The 15,660-nt window shown below is 44.1% G+C and overlaps 1 protein-coding gene across 1 annotated transcript in view; it reads right to left on the bottom strand.

The window, feature by feature from the left end:
• Positions 1-12,753, bottom strand: part of SLC4A4 (solute carrier family 4 member 4) — a 346,042-nt gene extending 333,289 nt beyond the window's left edge. The window contains exon 1 of the mRNA XM_080796031.1: positions 12,493-12,753. The gene's annotated coding sequence lies outside the window, so the exon portion shown is untranslated. The remainder of the gene's footprint in view (positions 1-12,492) is intronic.
• Positions 12,754-15,660: the final 2,907 nt, after the last annotated feature.

Genomic DNA, 15,660 nt, shown 5'->3' with positions numbered 1-15,660 from the left:
CAGTGTTATTCAAGCCCAAATACTAGAGTCCTTCCATAACAGAAGCTAAAAGCTGTGGGGCAAACAGAAATATATGGCATTGAACTTTCCAAACTATTTAATTTATGAGCATAATAGTACATCTAAGAAAGTTACCCAACACAATGATTTTTTTAAACCTGCACAAAATAAAATATGCTTCATTTAATTGGGAAAGCAAACTTTCAGATCACTGGAATCATCCCAAATGAAACCAGCTGCAAAGGCGTTGGTTTCAATTCAGAAATAACGCCCAATTTCATTTTATCAGCAGCAAGGTGTGGTCTTGATTAAGGAAATTTTACAAGGAGGTCTAAATGATCTGATCCCTTTTTAACCTCATGTGTAATAATGCACTTACACTAGAGCCTTCTGGTCAAGGTCTGGAACTGAGATAAGACAGGTGAGGCAGGTAAACTTCATAGAAACTTTGCATGAGGTCAAATCCACAGTATTATAGACCAACATTCAGTGACATCAAAGAACAAGAAATTATTCTACAAAATGAAAAGTGACATAAGCAAAGGGCTGTAAGAAAGCCTGGGTAAAAAGAGTGACTACCATCCGAAAAGGTCTATTTACCAAAAATATACATTTTTTATAGCTGTATGAATACTTAATCTACCTCCAAAGATTTGTTCTGGAACTTCTCTTGAAAAAGCCATTTTCTCCTTTTGGAGTATAAAACTGCTCACATTAAATACCCACTACATAAATTTAAACTAATTTATGCTAAACCTATTTCTTGAAGTTGTAAGTGGTCCTCCTAGTTCTGGTGTTCTTGGATTTGGGGTCCAGTGTTCATGATCTTAGGTTGTGAGGTCTCCTTTCAGACTTCACTGCTCAAGATTCTAAGCACTCAAACAGACTTCTGTCTGTTCTCTGAAAGATGCTCCTTCATTCTCGTGATATGCAGGGCACTTCTCTAGACTTTCCCCAGTTATGTCTGTCTCAAGACCCAGCCTCCGAGGGAGCATTCTAGGTAAGACAGCATAAGGTTCAGACACATGGATGAGCAAAGACATACAGCATTAGAAGATCCCTATTAAGAGGTGATAACTGAACTTAAATATGTATTCAAATGTAACATTTATCAATAAAAAAAGAACGGTGAAACACTGAGGTTTTGCGGGAAGTATTATAATGTATATATAATAAATAAAACATCTATTCTAAAATGTCTCGGTACATTCTGAATTTGCCTACATTGTAAGGCACGTAAGGGAAATACACACCTAACATACAGACATATAGTACAATGATGCTCTCTCACCTTTACATAAAATCCAATATTATCATGGTGCTCTGATTCTAGGGCCATAAAGATCTCTATTTTCCCTCATTTATATTCATATTGTATCTTCCAGAGGTTTTTCTGAGAATATCTGAATTTAAAACTTCCTAGTTAAATATGATCATTACAAAAAATTATTTGAATGAGGCAAACACCAAATTCACGGAAGCGAACGAACAAATGAATGACTCCTCCCCCTTGCCTACCACGGTAGCACCTTTCCAAATGAAACCCAGAAAACGCTAGATGTGTCTAATTCTGCATTTTTTACAATACCTATGATATATTCCTTTTTGTCCTACTATATATTCTTCAGAGAAGGCATAAAAATTGTAATTCCTTATAAATCTTTTTAGGTAAATGCCTTTTTAAAACCTTAAAGCAGGGTGCCTGGGTGGCTCAGTTGGTTAAGTGGCTGCCATCGGCTCAGGTTGTGATCCTGGAGTTCCAGGATCCAGTCCCACATGGGTCTCCCTGCTCAGCAGGGAGTCTGCGTCTCCCTCTGATCCTCACCCCTCTCCTTCTCTCTCTCTCTCTCTCTCTCATTCTCTCTCAAATAAATAAATAAAATCTTTAAAAATAAAATAAGTTTAAAAAAACCTTAAAAGTAGTACGGATTGGGAGAAGCTGGAGGGAGGTTATGTGAAAACTGTACTATACTTTTGCAACTCTCTGTGAGCCTCCAGTTATTTCAAAATTTAAAAAAAAATAAGGACTAACAACTCACTTTTATTTTTTTAATTTTTATTTAAATTCCAGTTAGTTAACATACAGTGTAATATTCGTTTCAGGTGTACAATATAGCAATTCAATACTTCCATACACCTGGTGCTCATCACAAGTACCCTCCTTGATCCCCATCACCTGGTTCACCCGTCCCCCACCCCACTCCCCTCTGGTAAACATCAGTTTGTTCTCTATAGTTAAGAATAGGTTTCTTGGTTTGCCTCTTTTTTTCCTGTTTATTCATTTGTTTTGCTTCTTAAATTCCATATATGAGTGAAATCATTTGATACTCATCTTTCTCTGACTTATTTTACTTAACACTCTCTAGGCCCATCCATGTCATTGCAAATGGCAAGATTTCATTCTTTTTGATGGCTGAGTAATATTCCGTTGTGTGTGAATCCATATCACCTCTTCTTTATTCATTCATCAGTCGATGGGCACTTGGTCTAGTTCCATAATTTGGCTATGGTAGATAATGCTGCTAAAAACGTGAGGAGGGGTGCATGTATCCCTTTAAATTAGCATTTTTGTATTCTTTGGATAAATACCTCCTACTACAATTGTTAGATCACAGGATAGTTCTATTGTTAACTTTCTGAGGAACCTCCATGCTCTTTTCCAGAGTGGCTGCCCCAGCTTGCCTTCCCACCAACAGTGCAAGAGGGTCCCCTTTGCCCACGTCCTCACCAATAGCAACTCGCTTCTAATGTCAAAAAAATAGTAAATAAAACTGCGTCCAATTCAGAGAACAGATGAAACAGATCTAAATAGAAAAGTGAGGTTAAGTTTTCCAAGGAACTACGTAACACATCACAAACCCTAAAAACAAAGTTTCACCGCCAAAATTACTGGATTCCAAACTGCATGACCACAAATTTCCCAAGAAATATGTGAAAAACCTGACAGCAGGATCAGAGCTACTGCACCGGAGGAATCTCTCCAGAAGAAATAAGGGTTCAGATAAAGCCGGGTATAACGACGGGGCATTTCTGATTGGTTTGTCCAGAGGTTTCTTTGGGGGGGGGGGGGTTGTTTGTTTGTTTTTCAAGATTTTATTTATTTGACAGTGAGAGATCACAAGCAGGCAGAGAGACAGGCAGAGAGACAGGCAGAGAGAGGAGGAAGCAGGCTCCCCGCTGAGCAGAGAGCCCGATGCGGGACTCGACCGCGGGACTCGACCCCAGGACTCTGGGATCATGACCTGAGCCGAAGGCAGAGGCTTGAACCCACTGAGCCACCCAGGCGCCCCTTGCCAGAGTTTTCCCTTCCATTCAATACGTATTTTCACCATAAAATCCGCTGGGCACTGCAGGAACCCCGGGGGACGTTCTGACGCGGTCGCCGCAGCGAGGAAGGATGCGGGGCCGGGCGTGCGCACGTGGGAGCCCAAGGGCCGCGCAGGGCAACGCGCCCTAAAGCGACCGGTCGAACGGCAGAGGCCCGGCCTCAAGCCTGGGCCGTCAAACTTGTGAGCGCCCGAACCGTATTTTCTGGCCATGTTTTTGGACGATTGTTCTGTTTCATTTCTTCATGTATTTTTCAAGGGATATTATCTGATCCCATCGACCCACATCCTTTAAGACCTTTCCCGGCCGCCTTCTGCCTTCTCCCTGGCAAAGGAGCTCAACGTGTGAACGGCGCGAGCGTGTGGACGTGGGCGCTCGGGCTGGGCGGGTCCGCGCTCCGCAGCGTCCGGAGGCCGTCGTAAGCCCCGCTTCGGCGATGTCCTCCCACGAGGCCCGCGGCGAGCATCCGAGCGCCCAGCACACGTTCCCAGGGCCGCGGTCTCCGGAGGCCGCGGGAATGGAGGGCTCTGTGCAGCCACCGGCACTCAAGGTCCCCCCCCCCCCCCCACTGATGAGTCCGCGGAGTCGCCGCCCCGACGAACACACACGATGCTTTCCGAGCTTCATTCACGATCCTTGGGGGGGGGGGGGGGGAGGATGCAGAGCCCTGGTTTCAATGAACGACGTGAGGAGGATTCCCATCGCGCCGCTTAGATAACGGATTTCCAAGCGGAAGAGCGCGAGGGATAGAAGAGCGAACCCCGGGGCCCGTCGGGCATCGGCTCCGAAATCACGGTCAGGATCCTATTCCTTAGACAGTTGCCCTTCCCTACAGCCAGTCCTAGCACCCATGTCTTTTTAAAAGCCTCCTGGGCGGAGTAGTTATCAGAGGGAAGGAGCCTCGCTTGCCGCCTTTAACACAGCCACCAGCAGACAGGCCTGGAAGCTTCTGTTTTGTAACCATCCAGTTTAACATCTCACAGGAAAGAAAGCACTCGGAACGGAAGATGTCTTCTGAAATTCACTATTTTTAAAACAGTAGTTTCACAAGGCTCGCCATAATTACCCTTTGTATTTATTTCAATTTTCCATTGCATTTTGTCTGTAACAGAAAACAAAAGCTGTCTACTACGCCAGATGATTCCATTTTCCACTAAATCATGAGAAAACAAGCACATTCGGGTTCAACATACAGGAGGGATGCTACCTGAAAAAGTAAACATCCTCAAAACTTCAGACTGACTTACGTTCTGAAGTAATATGTTATATACCCAGTCCTCATTATCAGTGAGTACATTATCCATGATAAGAGCAACCAATCAGGACCACCACCAGCTCTCAAAAGAAAAACCACCACCACCACCGTCAAATAAAAGGAAAAGAAAATCAATCTTTGGGTTAAAAAATCTCATTAGATTTCCACTTCGAAATCCAAGTTCCTTCTGCTGCAGGCCTGATTTTGCAAGGGGATACCTACTATTACGTATCTTCTAATTCTCGACCACAAAAATCATACAAAGTTTAATTCTAATGTAATTTAGAAATAAATATTTGGCCCAACCCTCTTCTCAGATGAAGAAAACAGAGGTCCAAGTCAAACAGTACTTGAGAATCAGACCTTTCAATGGTTGCTCCACACAAATGTTTCCAAGATTTACACTGCAAGTTTGCTTTTGCCATTGTAATCAACATATGTGGGAAATGCCTCATCTGTATTAAGCTGAAAAGGCTCTCTACAGGCTCCAGTTCTCAGCTATCATTCATCCTTAAACATTCAATTTTTCATGAAATATGGTTTCCAAGGTATCAGCACTAGAGACACCACAACAATATTTTAAATCTGGAAATCCGCTGGCCAGCAGTCTAATTATAGAAGCTAGAAATATTCAGCGTGTAAGCTTTGGGGGATCACCCATGGGGTGAAGAGCGCTGTAATCATTTTCAAGGGTTCTCCAGGTCCTGTGTGTGTTACGTGGAGCATAAAGTTGATATGAGCAATACAGTGAAACGGGTGATCTCAAACTGCTGGCTATTAGACTCAATTTTTCAAGACTGATGTTTAATAAACCCTGTTCCCAACTCAACTTCAGCAATAAAAAGTAAAAGTCCTAGAGAAAAAATGTTTTCTGAGCTTGGATCACTCAGAGGAACAGCTCAAGAAAGACACTTAAAAGTGTTGTTCATTCATTCAGCCAACAAACATTTATTAATATGTCAGGAACTGTTCTCAGCGCTGGCACGATTCAACTCAAGAATAAGGAATGTTGTAGAACACAACGACAACAACAATAATAACTAACATATGTATAGTCATTTAGAGTTCTGAACAAGATTTCCTAACAATCATTTTTGTCCCTCATAACACCTCTGCAAGCTAGGTTTTACAATCATTTTAATAATGAAAAAAAAAAAAAAGAAAGAAAGAAAGAGGATTTTTTAAATTCCCCAAAATCAAATAACTACCAAGTAAGAGATCTGGGTCTTTAACCCATATCTTCCAAATGCTTATCTCTATTGGTCACTGGGCAACACTAAGTTACAAAATGCTTTGCTTTTATGTTAAGCACTGAAGACAACAAGTTCTGCAGGTTTCTGAGTATTGTGTTAAAGTTGGTGTGCTTTTTGGTTTGGGTTTTTTTTTTTTTTTTGGTTTTTTTTTTTTTTATAAGGACAGAGTTTCACAGATCCAGGCTGTGATGTTTGCAAGTTCCAAGTGCTTTTAATATCTTCATCCATATTACTTTACTTATTATATGGAAACACTAGTGAGTGAGTTTGTATGGTTATCTGAGTTTTCTAAACAAACAAAAGATGTTTACTTCCCAGATCTTAAAACCTTTCTTTTTTTAATTTTTATTTATTTTTTATTAACATATAATGTATTATTTGTTTCAGGGGTACAAGTCTGTGAATCATCAGTCTTACACAATTCACAGCACTCACCATAGCACATACCCTCCCCAATGTCCATCACCCAGCCACCCTATCCCTCCCCCCACACCTCCCCCCCAGCAACCCTCAGTTTTTGTTTCCTGAGATTAAGAGTCTCTTATGGTTTCTCTCCCTCCCCAGTCCCATCTTGTTTCATTTTTCCCTCCCTTTCCCCCAAAACTCCCCTGCCCTGCATCTCAAATTCCTCATATCCGGGAGATCTTATGATAATTGTCTTTCTCTGATTGACTTAATTCACTCAGCATAATAACCTTTACTTCCATCCACATCATTGCAAATGGCAAGATTTGGGGGGTTTCGATGGCTGCATAGTATTCCACTATATATATATACCACATCTTCTTTATTCATTCATCTGTGGGTGAACATCTAGGTTCTTTCCATAGTTTGGCTATTGTGGACATTGCTGCTATAAACATTCAGGTGCACATGCCCCTTCGGATCACTACATTCGTATCTTTAGGGTAAATACCCAGTAGTATGATCGCTGGGTCATAAGGGAGCTCTATTTTCAACTTATTAAAACCTTTCTTGCTTGGTATAACATACTGGACAAAAACTTCATCAGCAAAAAAACCTGAACAAGTACTTCACTACAGCCAATAAACATATGAAAAGGAACAAAAGATGCTTGGGGAAATGCACATTAAAACCCCAATGTGATACAACTATACATCCACCTAAATGATTAAAATAAAAAAGATAATACCAGCAGTTTGTAAGGATGTGGAGTAGCCAAAACACTTATAAGATGTTAGTAGGAATGTGAATTGGCAGCACTTTTAAAGGAAGGCACTATTATTCCCACATGTCTACCGGAAGACACATGTAAGAATGCTCACAGCAACACTATTGATTATAGCCAAAAACAAGAAACAATCCCAGTGCCCATCAAGAGCAAAATGGCAACTGAACTGTGGTCATCTCATAAAGCAGAATCCTGCAGTACAATGACAATAAGCCGCTGCTACACACAAACATCAGTGAACCTCACAAACACGATGCTGTGCTAAAGAAGGCAGATGCAAAGATGCACATCCTATACTCTGGTCGGAAGTTCAATAATAGATAAAAATAGCCTATAGCCTCAGAAGTCAGGACAGAAGTTATCTTTGCAGGGAAATAATGCCTTGGGGGAGAGGAGGACTTCTGGCTGCGGACAATGGTCTGTATCTTGGTCCTGGTGTATTCACTTAGGTAAATCACCAAGCTGTTTACTTACGTCCCAGCGCCATGCATACTTTTCTCTATGCATTTTATATTTCAATAAAAACTTTAGATGGATGGATGGATGGATGGACAGATAGATAAAGATAAGTTAGGATCAGGGATAGGAGAGCAAAAAAGAAAGGAAGAAAGACAGGGAGGGACAGAGAAGGGAGTATAATAAAGTGATCCCATCAGGGTCCACCCACAAAGTCCTTACCACCGTGTTTGCTGTAATTCCTACGACTGCTTTTCGTACTTGATCCATCTCTCCCTTTACTACCAATCTGTCCCCTGGCACTTTTCAATATCATCCATGTAGCTGCCAATATCAGCCCATTCCTGTCTTCTAATTTGCAATTCAGTGTTTGCTATAGGATTAGAAACGCTACGATCAGTCGTAGTACAACTGCATGTGCATGAAGACTAAACCGACTCTGAGGGATCTCCTGTGAGTAAAGTGAATCCCCTCTTTAATCTATGTCTTCTCGTAACCCTTTATTTTTCCTGCTCGGGAAAAATAATTTTTTTATTTATTTATTTTTTATTTTGCTGAACAATATGCCAAATATAGGATTTCCAAATAGAAGAAGTTGTTACTGGACCCTATCAGTGACTACTAGTCTCCAGGCCAAACCTACAACTAACTCACACAGAAGTCCAGATCCCACAAGTTCACTTATTTGCGAATAGTATAAAGGATATTATCAATCGATCAATACACTTCCAAGAAAAGAAAAGAAACCGATGACTTCTTATACAAGACATTATGAAGAACTTTCTCTAGTTGTATCACTCACAGAACATTACATTAGTTTGGAAGACAGTATATTCCTTTCTCATTTTGTATTTTTATTAATTTTGATGTTTAAACTCCCCCAAAAGTATACTACTACAAGTTTTATTTAAAACCTTTTTGATGATTCTAAGACAAAAACTTAAGTTAAAACAAGGATAGCCTTTTTCTACACAATAATCCCAAACTATCTGTTGGTGGTTATTTATTTCTTTAACATCCTAATTTCGTGTAACTTCCTTCTGTATACATTCTCCATGAAAAACAAAAGTTAACTCTTAAAAACTGGAGATAAAATTGCTCCACACAAACTGAACACTCTTCATTAGGGAAAGGCACTCTGGCACCAATGGACAGGAGAAAAAATCGAAACCAACGGGCAGTGCTGCCGAGCAGAATCACTAAGAGGGACCAGAACCAACCCTTCAAACCAGGATAAACATTTATCTGCTTTAGTATCTTCAGCTGTGACTAAAACAACATTCATTCGTTTGATGACAGTCATTCAACACATAGATAGCACTAGTTCAAAGAGAGAAGGTTCATCCCACCTCCACCAATAAGCTTCCCTTTAGTTTAAGAAAAGCATATGAAGAAGGAAGGACGGGAGGAAGAAAGGAAGAGAGGGAGGGAGGAAGGGAGGGAGGAAAAAGAAAGAAAGAAAGACAGAGAGAGAGAAAGGAATGGAAAGGATACAAAGTTCTTTGTGCCTAGTTTCCTCATTTTTTCAACGAGCATAATAATCCCTTACATCTACTTAATTTGCAGGAAGAAGAACAAGATGATGTTTTGGCTTATGAAAACAAGTGCAGATATATATGATGTCACCAAGCCTATTTCTACCATGATCTTTTTTTAATATATAACTTAATTCAAAGGCAAGTAAGATCGATAAGGAATAGGATTATGAACATCATGAAAAGATGGGGAAAACAAAGTTTTATCTCTTCTTTGCCACAGCAGGTAAATAAAGCCATCATCACTCATAGCTGCCTGTCCTTTTGATGTCTTGTTTGAAATGCCATTGTACTGTTGAGACTAGAGAAATGTAACAAAGTCATTGCCACCAAATCATTATGACAGTCATAAATATGGCTTTAGGTAAAATAAAATCAGTCATCTCTACAAACATGTCGTGTGTGTGTGTGTGTGTGTGTGTACATCATACAAAAGAAATGAGTAAAAGGGTAGGTAGGAAAATCCGTCTCCACTACTGGAAAAATAACTAAGGCATGCACCACAGGTATATCAAATATCACCTTTATGTTAGGACAAGAGCATATTTTCTATTCTGTGACTCAAACATATCAAATGGAGAAAGGCAAAACATATTTGGAATACAACTTACCCCTGACATTATATGAAAGAAACATTATTTTTCCCACCCTTAAAATTTCTGCATTATGAAAAAAAAAAAATCCTGAAAGTAGCAAGACCTCGTTTCGTAAAGTCTTACTAACTTTACTTACTAACCATCCATTTTGCTAAATGACTCCCCCAAAAGACATAAATGTCATAAACCATAGGTTGGCCTCAGAAACTGCGTCAACAGTGAGAACCGAGCTATGTGTTCTGCTTAGACCTCCCTTTGCCCCATCAAATCATGCACCCTGATTCTCTCCACTTAGCAATCAAGGGAAAAACACTTAGAAACTTCCAGCGTTGTTAGAGTATTCTCTTCTCAGGGCTTTCTTCCCACTCCCAGTCTTGTTATCAATCCCGGTCTTAAACTGTATGCATGTTATTAAAAGTGAATGCAGAGTTCCTCCAAGAAAGGAGCACATGAAGTTACAGAAGCACTGACTTAGGGAGCAGTGTTCCCTCTGGACGCTCTCCCCTACCAGTAGCAGTCCTTGTGGACTGCAGCGCCCTCAGAGGCAAGCAAAGAAACCTGATTATCTACATGATTCACCAGCTAATGTGTACTTTTTTTCCCTTAAGTGTTGTGTTTTTCTTTACAATGCAAGCTATGGCCAGGCTATCTTTCTTGTTATCAGAACAAAGGATCAGAACCTCAAAATTGTACCTGCCAGGGCTCAGTGAAAAATGAAATTACCACCAGATCACACTGGAAGTTGTCCCGAAGTTTACCCGACTTCTATCACATTTTTTTCTCTAAATGATTCCCTGTATTCTTTTTCACACATTATTGCAAACTCCAAATTTATGCTAATCATTTCAAAGACTAAAATAGTAACATTAACAAACATTTAAATTTCTTTTCTGTTGAGAAAATAAACTAAAAGAGATACATCATTATAAACTCAGAGTACATCCTGTCAATTCCTTTGGCTAAGGTGCCTTATACATGTTAATTAGTAAAACTCTAGAATGACCTCAACACATTAAATGATACTTAAAACCTCATTTTGAAAACACTCATACACAACGTTGGGGGAGGGGTTCCTTAGTTTTCTTTTTTCTCAAAGGTAGACATGCCTGGAACTATCCAAACATCCAATCTTACACCTCCCACTCCCATTCTTATAAATGTCCTGTGTCTCAACAGTTCCAAAGAGTACTACTTTCCGTTCTGTCCACGTATGTGAGAGTTTTTGTGTCATCTTACCAGAGACTGAGATAAAGTTAAAGCGATTCAATTTCCAGATTTCATAGAAAGAGAACAGAAACCTATCACTATATTTAACTTTAAAATGAAAGTAAAAGTTTTTTTGTTATTAAAACTATAGAAAAATAAGCAGACACGCTTCCTTTGAAGTTATGCTAACAACCTCAATCTAAGGGCTATAACGATCATGAAAATTACTTAAATGCCAATGTGATAGATACAAGGAGAGTTCTTAGGGACCTTTTCCAAAGACATTACATTGGTTATAAGACGCTACTGAGTACTGTTTTAACTGCACTGAAAAAGCTATTCAAATCAAAATGAAAAAATAAAAATAAGCCCTAATGGGCAATGGACACTTTAATTCAGGTAATAGTCTAAATCCAGGTCCCAGATACAAGGGGGAAAAAAGGGAAATACTGTACAATGCAGTGTCTCTCCGGAAAGGAACTGTTCCAGGATTTAAGATAATGTGTGTTTAGTACAGCTCAGGGTTCATGATTCCCCAAGAGGAGCAACTTTCTCCAACACTGAAGTGAAACCAGAAAGGAAGTAAAGAGGGTCCTCCAAAGTGGTTCACTGTTCCTCATTGTCAAGACTGAAAAGATCTTGCTGCAGGGAATTGGGCTGAGAAGGTGAGGCCCGGAGAGGGAATGAGGGATGGAAAAACAAAAGTTTCACAAGGAACTGGGAAAAGGGGGGAAAATGCTTTCCGGTGGTAGAACAGAGGTCGAATGGCTTTCTTCTCCATCTTTCGAGTCAAGTTCAGGGTTTGCTGCGGGTTTTGTTTGTTTTTTTGTTGTCGTCCTCGTTGTTCTTTTGTTCTTAAAGAACTTTTTCCCTTGCGGTGCTTGCGGCAGTTTGCTGATGTGGTTCCCAACTCCTGCCTTTCTTTGTCGACTGTTATTAACGGACTGGCAAGGGCTGGGTGAAATGCACTTAAGAAAAAAGAAATCACCTCTCCTTGCCAAGCCGCACATGCTGCCCAGTACCTGAGGAAGAGCTCCGCTGTCGCCGGCCAAGAGAAATCCCAGTTTAACCTCGGCCTCCCTCTCCCAAAGCCACTGCAAGGAACCGTGTGTGTGCCACTTGCAGAGAATCTGCCTGACTCACCCCAGCGTTCGGTGTGCCAGGGGGAGATGTGACCGCTCCGTCCCGGAGCGGGCAGCGAGGCGGGGGCACCGAGAGTCCCCCAAGCCTCCACCATTCGTGGGTTTGGGGATGTCTGTGTGGCAGGTGCCCGGGCTCCACCGGGACCACCCAGGCTCACAGGAACACACGTGTCACTGCGCCGGAGCCCAGCCCGCCGCGTTCACTGGCCCCACAGCCCGGGCAGCAACGCCTGGTTCCGCGCAGGGGGCCCTACACCGGCGGGGAGACGCGGCTGCTCAAACTGCCCCTCTACACGCTAAGGGGGGGTGGGGGGAGTACTTTCCCGCGGAAGCCGCGTCCACACTCGGCCGGCGCCCAGCCCAGGGGATGCCCGGCCGCAGCAGACCTCCTTCTCCCTCCCGCGAGTGCGCCGAGGCCGCCCGCGCGCCCTCCCGGACCGGCCCCCGGGCCCTCCGCCCCCGCGCCGCCGCCGGCGCGACGCGGGGGCCCCGGCCGACCCTCCCCTCCGCGGCCCGGGCCGCGCGCTCACCTCCTGGGGTCCGCCTTCCGTCGCTCCTCCAGTTTGGCGGCGGAGTGTGGGGCTGCAGCGGCCGCTGCCGCCGCCGCCGCCTTCGCTGCCACCACGGCCGCCGCGGCCACAGAAGCGCTGCCCGGCGCGCCGCCGGGGCCGGAGGCTGGGGGCCCGCGGGATCCCCGCAGGCGCGGGCCCGGGGCGCGGCGGGGCCGGGCCGCGGGAAGTTGCCGGCGCGACGCGCGGGTCGAGCGGGGCGCGAGCCACCCGCGCCCAAGTAGTCACAACTTTGCCGCCTGGGTGGGTGCGCGCTCCGGGGCGGAGGGAGGCGAGGACCGGGCGAGGGCGCCGGGGCGGGAGGGTCTTCGGAGCACGCAGGGCTGGAGCCCGCACGGCCCACGAGCCAGGGGGAGGCGGCGGCGGCGCGGGGAGGGGAGGGGGAGATGTCTACACGGCCCGCGTGGTGCGGGGCGAGCGAGTGTGTGAGAGCGCGGGCGTCTACTCTACTTTGCCTTCTGCAGCTTCTGCATATTTATGGGGATCTCCGATGTTTTTGCCAGTAACTAACACTGCAGCGGCGGTGCCCGGCGAGGGCGCCCCTCGGGAGCGAGCTGCGGGACGGGGAAGCGGGAAGGGCGGCCGCGGCGGAGGCTGTGCCACGAGCGCGAGCCCGCGATCCATATTTAAAGCCGCGAGTGGCCTCGGCCGGCCCCCTGCCCTGCCCTCGCTCGCGCCGCCCGGCCCCCACCGCTCCGGGCCGCGGCTCGGCGTCAGCCGCCCGGGCATCCGCGGCGGCGGGGAGGGGCCTGGGGCCGCGCCGCCTCCGCCGGGGGCTCGTGCTCCGCGCGCCGCGCCCGCCCGGACCCGGCCGGAGACCCGGGTCCCGACCGGCTGCCTTCGCCGGCCTGGGTTCCTTGTCTCACGCCCTGAGCGAGCTGCGAGGTCCAGCTTTTTGTCCTAGTCACAGCAGATCCCCAGTGGAGACAGCCTGTTCTCCCGGGCAGGACTGAAGTTGCTTTCGTTTCCCGGCCCCAGATCACTCCGGAGGCTACTTCGTACAACTTGGGGCGTCCGGGTGGAGCGCGACCAGCACCCAGTCCTCGTTCACCTTCAGCGGGGGGTGTCTGGGGACAGCACCGTCCTCAGCCTTGTCCTTTTGTCACGGGTGTTGTCTTCCTCAGACAGTCTGAGAAACATCACTGGCCCTCCAAGGGAGTCTTCTTGGGCGTACAAAGTTATTATTTGTATTTACTCTGTGCCTAAGGCTAATTATTGAGGTTCAAGTACCCTTTGCTGAGCAAATAACACTGATAATGTACCAGTGGCCCAGCCCCATCATCATCAGTTAAGTAAACCATTGAGTATCAACAGACTGTCAGCACAGACACCATCTAATGTTCTGGGTCCTGCGAGAGAGCAGGGATGTGAGCCACATGGTGTATAATGCAAGCGTATAAGAGTTTCCTATTAATACATATCATATACGTGTGTGTGTGTGTGTGTGTGTGTGTGTGTGTGTGGAAGCCACTAGCCAAACCGCATTTTCAGCAGTAACCACCAAAACACATAAAACCCAAGAAAAACAATTTCAACATACAGACTATCTGCTCCTGGTTCCAAACCCTTCTTCAGTACTAAGCAATAACTAATAAGACCCCTGGGGGGAGGGGGGATATTCTGGAGGAAAATAACTTAGGGACAGAAGCTTCTCTTTCTAGTATTTAAAATTGGAAGAGATCCATTGTACCTCACCAGTGCTTAGGAGGCAGGCATTTAAAGTGGAAAAAAAAATGGGTATATTTAAAATCCTCAGTCAATGCTCAGAAGGCACTAGGAACCACCCAAAGCGGTCTGAAATTAAAATGCACTAATGTCATGTGTCCAGCTGTTGTCACATCTGGCTCACGTATATGTCCACGCATTCTACCTAATGCACTGCAGTGACACGGGGAATTCAAAACAGAAGACTGAAAAAAAATTAACTTTAAAACTTGTGCCTACAGTTATATTTTTTTAGATTAACGTTAAAATTAACTCTCAGTGCCTGAACACACAGTTAGCAAGACTCAGCAACCCCAAAGTAAGCTCACAGGCAAAGGGAAGCCACTTTTGCATTAAGAATTTGACACTGCTGTTCAGCAGTTTTTCACACTGTGGATTATGTATTTCAACATAGCTGGCAATTTCTCATTATAATCGTGAACCAGCCATGAATGGTCAGCATTGGTGGATGTTTGGGAAAGGAATAGTGCAAGAAACTTGTGTTTTCTAATATTCTGCTGCAAAATATATCAAACTATCCTTCACAAACGCAAATAGGTAACCCCTGAAAGCATTTCGCTATTGAGTTTGGCACAACTTCACCCTGAAAGGGGTATAAAATTGGTGTGTTGGGGGTGGGAGGCAGGGAGGGAATTAGAGCACCATGAGGTAAGGTTTCGTGTGTGTCTTAAATTAATGAGAAAAAGAGCTGTCTTTGGCAAAGAGCCAACAACCTCTGTTATCATTCTCATTACTTGATGTTTGCTATCCCACAATTAAAAGAGCATGTTCCATTTCCTTTCCTATTGATTATTGTCCAGTAATTGAGATATATGTGTTTTTCCTTTAAAAGGTCATTGATTAACTTTCCTTGTCAACTCTGCATGTGGTCACCTTTGCTACTGCTATCCGGGTGAGGACAATGAATCCTGAGGTCTTTTTTTATCACCACTTCTAAAACTTGACTTGTGTCCCTTGATTCCCATGAGCCCAGAGAAAGATTTATTTGTTCTTCTTGTCTTGGGGTTCACACAGCTTGATGACAAAGAAAATGAACAGAAAAATTAATGGAATTTAAAAAAACAGCATAAGTACTCTTTACTGATAAATGATTTGCTTTTTTAATCAATAACCCTTTGTACTAAATGACCTTCTAGAATACCCACGCACGACTTAGCTTATCTGTCAAGTTTCTGTCCTATCAGCCAAGGTCCTAACAGACACCTAAAGAAAACAGGAAAATGGGAGGAGGAACCTTTGTTTCAATGACAAGCACCATCTAGTGGCAGCAGGTGATGAAACCTCCGGACCCCGTTAAGATCCAACAAGAAAGATGAAGTTTGTGAACCAGCAGTCCAGGCATTCCTGGTCATGTATAAGCATGGCACTCTTTGCTTCTAAAACAAGAAAGCTGTCTGTAGTAAA

This window comes from Martes martes (assembly GCF_963455335.1).
Source record: "Martes martes genome assembly, chromosome: 2".
Classification (NCBI taxonomy): Eukaryota; Metazoa; Chordata; class Mammalia; order Carnivora; family Mustelidae; genus Martes; species Martes martes.
Note: the sequence above shows the minus strand (reverse complement) of the source record. Positions and strands in the feature narration are given on the sequence as shown.